This window comes from Dipteris shenzhenensis, chromosome 12, assembly GCF_047967505.1.
Source record: "Dipteris shenzhenensis isolate YYH24624 ecotype China chromosome 12, Dip_SZ_1.0, whole genome shotgun sequence".
In the NCBI taxonomy this organism is placed as follows: Eukaryota; Viridiplantae; Streptophyta; class Polypodiopsida; order Gleicheniales; family Dipteridaceae; genus Dipteris; species Dipteris shenzhenensis.
The window spans coordinates 42,512,210-42,519,005 of record NC_141607.1 but is presented as its reverse complement, the minus strand read 5'-3'; positions in this window follow the sequence as shown (position 1 = coordinate 42,519,005).

Sequence of the window (6,796 nt, the reverse complement as noted above, 5' to 3'; positions counted from 1 at the left end):
ATGGATATAAGTCTGTAAAACAAATACAAGGCATAAGAAAGTAGTGTCAACGTCCCCAAATAAATGCAAATACTCTAAAAAGCAAATGAAGTACTAGTACACTTTAAAAAACTTACAATTGGGCCTACGATATGGAAGTCCTACATTCGGATGCTCATATATGTTTGCATGGGTAAAGGCATGCTGAATATATACCTGTGTCACTGTGTTACTACCAAGAGAAATTTCAAAATCTAAGATCCTTCCCTTCCAATGTTTGGAGATGTCCATTGCATCCTTCCGACCCACTTTGTAGCACCCACAATTAGTGGGTTGCATTGTGATCCAAGAATATTTCATGTAGAGCTAAGGAATCCATTCCCCATGCTCATCCTTAACATTCTTCAATACAACAGACTGTAAACTACTTATGTATCTATCATTTTCTACTTCCATAGTTTCTGCCCCTATACCATATGATTAAAATTAGCTCTTTCTACTTCCAAAGACCCTCCAAATTTATGTCTTCTATTCTCTCTTTCTCTATCCCTCTCTTTCTCTTTCTTTGCAACTCTCTCTCTCTCTCTCTCTCTCTCTCTCTCTCTCTCTCTCTCTCTCTCTCTCTCCCTCTCCCTCTCCCTCTCTCTCTCTCTCTCTCTCTCTCTCTCTCCCCCTCCCCCTCCTTCCCTCTGTCATTTAACTAAACCTCTCACAAAAACAAACAAAATATTATTACAAAAAACATAGAATACTTCTCTCTCTCAGTTTGTCTTCCAAGGTACGCCTCACACAAACAAACATCAAATTTTGTTGAAATACTTAGTTACGATATGCTCTCTTCCTGCTCTGTTTCTCCACAAACAAAGAAAACATTATCAATATCACATCACTCTCTCTCTCCCTCCCAAAACTCTTTGATTAGGATCTCTTTTTGTTCCTTCTTTCTCAAATACTTCTAAAAGCTAGCAGTTTGAAATACAATCTCTGTCTCTCTCCCTCAATCATCCCCTCAACAGAAGAAAACATAGCAGTTCAAAATATAATCTATGTCTCTCTTTTCCCTTCCTCTATCTACCCCTCCTATACTAGCAAATTAAAAAATGACTATTTTCTATCTCTCTTTCTCACTCATCCCCTCAAACAGATAAAAAAACATAGCAGTTTCAAATATAATCTCTATCTATCTCTCTCTCTCTCTCTCTCTCTCTCTCTCTCTCTCTCTCTATCTATCTATCTATCTATCTATATATATATATCCCTCCTATACTAATGAAGAAAAAAACGACTATTTTATGTCTCTCTCTCCCTCACTCATCCCCTCAAATAGAAAACAACATAGCAGTTCGAAATAATCTCTCTCTCTCTCTCTCTCTCTTCCTCTATCTATCCCTCCTATACCAGTGAAGAAAAAAATGTCAAAAATCATCTTGTAGTTTTATATATCATCTACCTCAATCTCTCCCTCTTCCCTATCTCTTGTAACAAACATATAGACAAAGTGTGATACAAAAACGTATCTACTTAATACAAACAAAACTTTCAAGGCGAAATCACTTCATTACCTGGAAAGTTGACTCTATATACTCCAAAAAGGTAGAGAAAGAGCCGAAAATGATAGAACACCTGCTTTTCTCACTCCTTCCAACCAGATTTAGGTCGCAACTTCAGTCTCTATACTCCAAAAAGGTAGAGAAGGAAATCCCTATCTCCTTCTTCTAGAGTTGACTCTATATACTCCAAAAAGGTAGAGAAAGAGCCGAAAATGATAGAACACCTGCCTGTCCAACCAGATTTAGGTCGCAACTTCAGTCTCTATACTCCAAAAAGGTGAGGAAAGAACCGAAAACGAGGGAACACCCCTTTTTCTCACTCCTTCCAACTAGATTTAGGTTGCAACTTTGGTTTCTAAGAGAGAGTAAAATAAGTAGAGAATGAATGGAAGAGAAGAGGGATGAATAGAGCTTGGAAAGAAGTTTCTCTGAGAGATTTTCAAATGTGGAAGAAAAACATGAGCAAAGAGGAGAGAAAATGACTAAGCAAGAGTGGAAAGAAGATATTTTGAAACCAGCTGCTAGAAAGTGGCGGGAATGAATGTTTGAAACGTTTTGGAAGAGAGAGAATAGGGGGAGAGCTGGTTAGGAAGTCAAAGTTTGGGCCAAATGGTTGAACCAAATGGAAAACATGAGCATAGTTCTAGCTAGGGGATAGTTTGTCCTGGGAGGAAAACAAGGAGGCCTGACATGGTCAGGGCAGGTCTATTAAAGATAATTTTTTATTGTGAAACACCAATGACGTTCTTTGGGGCATTTTGAAAAAAAATTAAAATCTCCCCTAGATTTGGGGAGCCTCTGTTACAGAGAAGTCCACATGGCATAATCTCCTTCATGGATACCATATTCCCTTATCCTAGTATGTGGACATTTTGCAAGTGATCCTCTTATTTTCATGGAAAATCTTCTAGCAAGCTATTGATGACCCACCTTGTGGAAAGACAATTTCACCTATGCCAAACAATGTAATTGTGCTAGAGGACAAATTAAACTCAATACAAGGACTTTAACCCTTTGACTTCAATTCTTCTCCAAAATCCTTCAAGAACTGAGGCACTATGGAGGATGTCCATTTCTCAAGTAGAATTTCTCAAGAAAATTCATCTTTAAGCAATGTTTTTTTTTTTGGGACACCCAAAAGTGGCATGAGGGACCAAAAGGGTAGCCAGGTGATTGGGAAAAATCAAGAAATGTTGCTTCAAATATCACCTACCTCATTGCCTAGTAGCACGAGATAGTCAATTGAGTGTTATGTACATGGACATTGTGAACACGGGGCTTCACTTTTGAGCCACAAAGTGGTGGTAATGGAAGTAGTGGCACAAGATAGTCAATTGAGTGTTATGTACATGGAGACTATGATCACAAAGTGGTAGCAATGGAAGGCAATGCCCTCTAAAGATAAGGCTCATAGAGTGAACAAATCAATGGACCACCCATAGCTCATAAAGAATCAAAATTTCTTCAATTTAGAGGCTACTATTTACAGCGATAGCGTAAGGAAAGAAGCTTACTTTAAGGTGAATAGTGCAAAAAAGAGCCATAGCACTTAGGTAGAGAAAGCTAGATTAATCTTAGAGAAATAAAAAATCTTCACTATTGTATTACTTTCATAAGATCATGACATCTTGCAAGGAGGAGGCCCACATAGACTTTGATGGGATCCATAAGGGATTGAGAGATGTGATCACAAGGTGAAGGTAGTTCCACCCTAGTAATAAAACATATAAACTAGCATAAATGGGAAGTCCTACTGACAAACAATTTCGCTCTATACAATCAAATGGCACTCAAGGCTTGGTATAGATAGGATGGATGCGTGAAAGCTAACTTTACCATTGTTATCGACAAACAGACTCACCCTTCCAAATCCTTCATCACTATTTATTGCAATTGTAGTAAATGGAAAAACTTTTAAATAGTTTGACTCTATAGGAGCATTGAAAGTGATGCATTGGCTAAATACATATCCAATATTTGGATTAATTCCGCAAAGTATATCTTGCATAGTTACATATATGGAGAGTCACCATATGTGGAGTGTACCTCTTAGCTTTTATATGCCTTTTGGATCATTTCTTAGATTCAGATCTTGTGATTGGTTGGTCGTGTAGGAGAGTTATCTTTTGAATAAATGGCAATGATTACTACGTTCATATTTTTTTGACTATTCTGAATTAGATACGTAGTTCTTGTTTGTGATGGTTGACTGTTAGTGCTTTCTATCTTGTATCTTGAAGATGACGTGTTCTATAATTGATTTATTGTACCTTTGATAGATTCTTATCAATTCCCTGAAAGTCTTATCGTTAGGAACGCAAAAATGAACCATGTATAGACTTTATCTCTGATCCGTATGTTTTGTATTCATTCTAACATATGTTCTTTGTGTTCGAAACATCAAAGTCATAGTATCCTATAAACGGAAAGGAATCGAAGAGACAAAGTATTTTTTAGGCTTCAAGAAGGCCAAATAGAAATTGAAGCCTTAAAACGCCAAAGTAGAAATTGAAGCCAACATGGAAATTAAAGCCTTAAAAGCCAAAGTGTAACCCTAGAGGTACATCAAAAGGAACTAGAGACACAAAGTATCCCATTCATCCAAATCAGGCTTCAAGAATTCAAACATAAATTGAAGCCTAATCCAAATCGTTAGAACAGGAATCAGAGAACACGCATGCACAAGAATGGGACAAAGTCAATAAAGAAAAATGTAGCCATAACAAGTTTTCTTGAAGCACGTGGTGAAATACTTAATGCAACCAAGACTAGGCTAAGAAAGCTCAACAAGAGCTACATTGCTTATTGAATACTCTAAAAAATATTGATGCGATTGAAGAGATAAGCAAGAAGAGAAAATAGATAATCAGAAAGATTAAGAAAGGATTAAGGCTAGGATACTCATACGACTTACGCACAAGAAGTAGTAGTTTTAGTAAAAGCCCTACGAGAAAATGTCAGACTTGAAGAGCACAACATTAATAGAATGATGGAATTACCAAAAGCCAATGGCCAATTGCCAACTTTGGCAGGCAAGTACACAAAATAAGTAAAACTCTTAAAAGAGGCATACAAATCTACACATGATAAACACAAGAAGAAAAACTAAGAAATGATGAACTAGAAAGAAAAAGGAATCATGGATGCCTAACCACCACAATACAAGCGACATGAGTATTTCTTCTTCTATTTTCTAGAGAAAAGGACTTGCTATTAATGCGTGAAAAACACAATACAGATGAGCTTTCTTTAGAACAGGAACAAGCAACTAGGGACGTGGTCTATACATCCAACAGATACTGCTCGTGGAAAGGGTGCAAAAGATATATGCAAGCCAGGCTTTGTAGAAACGCTCCCGCACCTTTCAGCAGCAGCAATCACTCTCAATCTTGGAGTACTACACTCCCAAGCGGCATAAAGTGAATATGGCGTCTTGCCAGAGGGCGACTAGGGTAGTCGAAGGGGGGAGCTGTTGGCCCCCCATCACCTGACTAACCCAAGCGACCCAAATTTTCCAAACAATGACGCTAGACGCTATCTCCCAAACACTAACCTCTAGGGGGAAAGCCGAGCATGCATGAGGAGGAAAGTCCTCGAGGGCCTCCCAGAGCTCCTCGGCACAGTGAATGGAGCCTCTAGCTATCTACTCAAGTTCTAATGGAACACTAATGAAATGTGTGCCCATGCTGCCTCACATGATGTAAGCGTCGAGGGAAACTCCTCCTTAGACTAAGACAACTACCAATAGAAAAGTCTATGGTCATCTCAAACAATCTCCTGCAGGTCCATATGCATTTGCCCCTAAGCATCTTGCAACCACTAAAGCTATGTCACGAACTCAACCCCATGGTCTAAAAGAACTATTGAGTAATCCTATCACCTTGCTATACCCATCTAGCCTGCAATGAGTGGTACGAGTACTCTACTCAGCTAACCTCTATGGCATGAAGATCACATCTCGCATTCTTAAAACAGTCTCTTTGCTACTTGGGACTAGGGTCCTGCTCATTGCGTCTCTCTCTCCTTCCCTCTCTCTCTCTCTCTCTCTCTCTCTCTCTCTCTCTCTCTCTCTCTCTTTAGGGCATGTCTCCATCGAAGGCATGCGAGTGTGCTCCTAAAGATCGTGTCTACCACCCCAGATGCCCACCCAGCACTGGGCCCATCCTCTGGCTACTGCCAAATCGTTGCCTCTAGCTGTTACATTGCCTCCTCCTATAGAAGAGCAACGTATGCAAACCCTTTCAAGTTCAAGACGAGGCTACTCTAAGTTAAGCACAATAAGTTAAGCACAGTAGGGGAGTGATCTCACATCGTTGTGCCCGTGGAACCCTCCCTGTGCAGTACGCAATCCCCAATGTAAAATTTATCAATGCGTTCCAGCAAGCCATCGTGACTCCTCTGTCCGAAGGAGAAGTGGAGGTTGCCAATGATCCTAGTAAACCCCGCCTCTCTACACGGGTCTCCACTAATCGTGAAAACCAATGGTTGCCATGTTACTCCTCTCTGTTGCAAGAATCTCAACGAAAGAGACTCTTCCTTGCTTGTCCTTTCCGAACTCGAAGTTGTTGAAGGCCCCTCTAACAATTCAAAAGTCGGCATTTGGGAGACACTACGTAATCACCTCCCAAAAGTAGGGCGGTGCTATCTGCACGCCGATGCATTAAGGTTCACGATCCCAATCCTAAACTTCCCCCACTCATTCACCCATCCAATTCGCAGATTTTGTGATAAGCTCGCCCTAGTCAAAGACTTCCGAGGCCACTACTAGGGAAGTTCGAATACAATCCCCTCCACTCCAACCAAAGGGCCAAACCTATGGGTCTTTCCTCGAGCAGAGGTGATGGCAACATCCAATGGCCACTACTAAAAATATGTCCTCCTAAATCAAAAGAAAATCCATTTTTCGCGCTACCACTACCCTCTGAAACTCTTGCTGAAGTAGTAGACATTGTGGCTAATCACATGCATGATCGAGGAACCTTATGCACACCTCGACTCACGATAGCCAACTCATGGGGAGGAAGCATGGGAGAATAGGGCTCTCTTATGAATAGGAGCCTTCACAACTACCTCAAACTTGAGGGGGGTTTCAAGGGCAGATTAGAGGCATGACTAGCAACACACCTACCTTCAAAGCCCAAAGCATCATGAAACAAACCTCCAACCCAAGCTTGGTCATACACTGGTGAAGTGACCAGTGTGTGACTAGTGTAAATTGCACCTCTAGCCCCATACGTATTATTGCCATGCCCATGCCTATGCCAAGC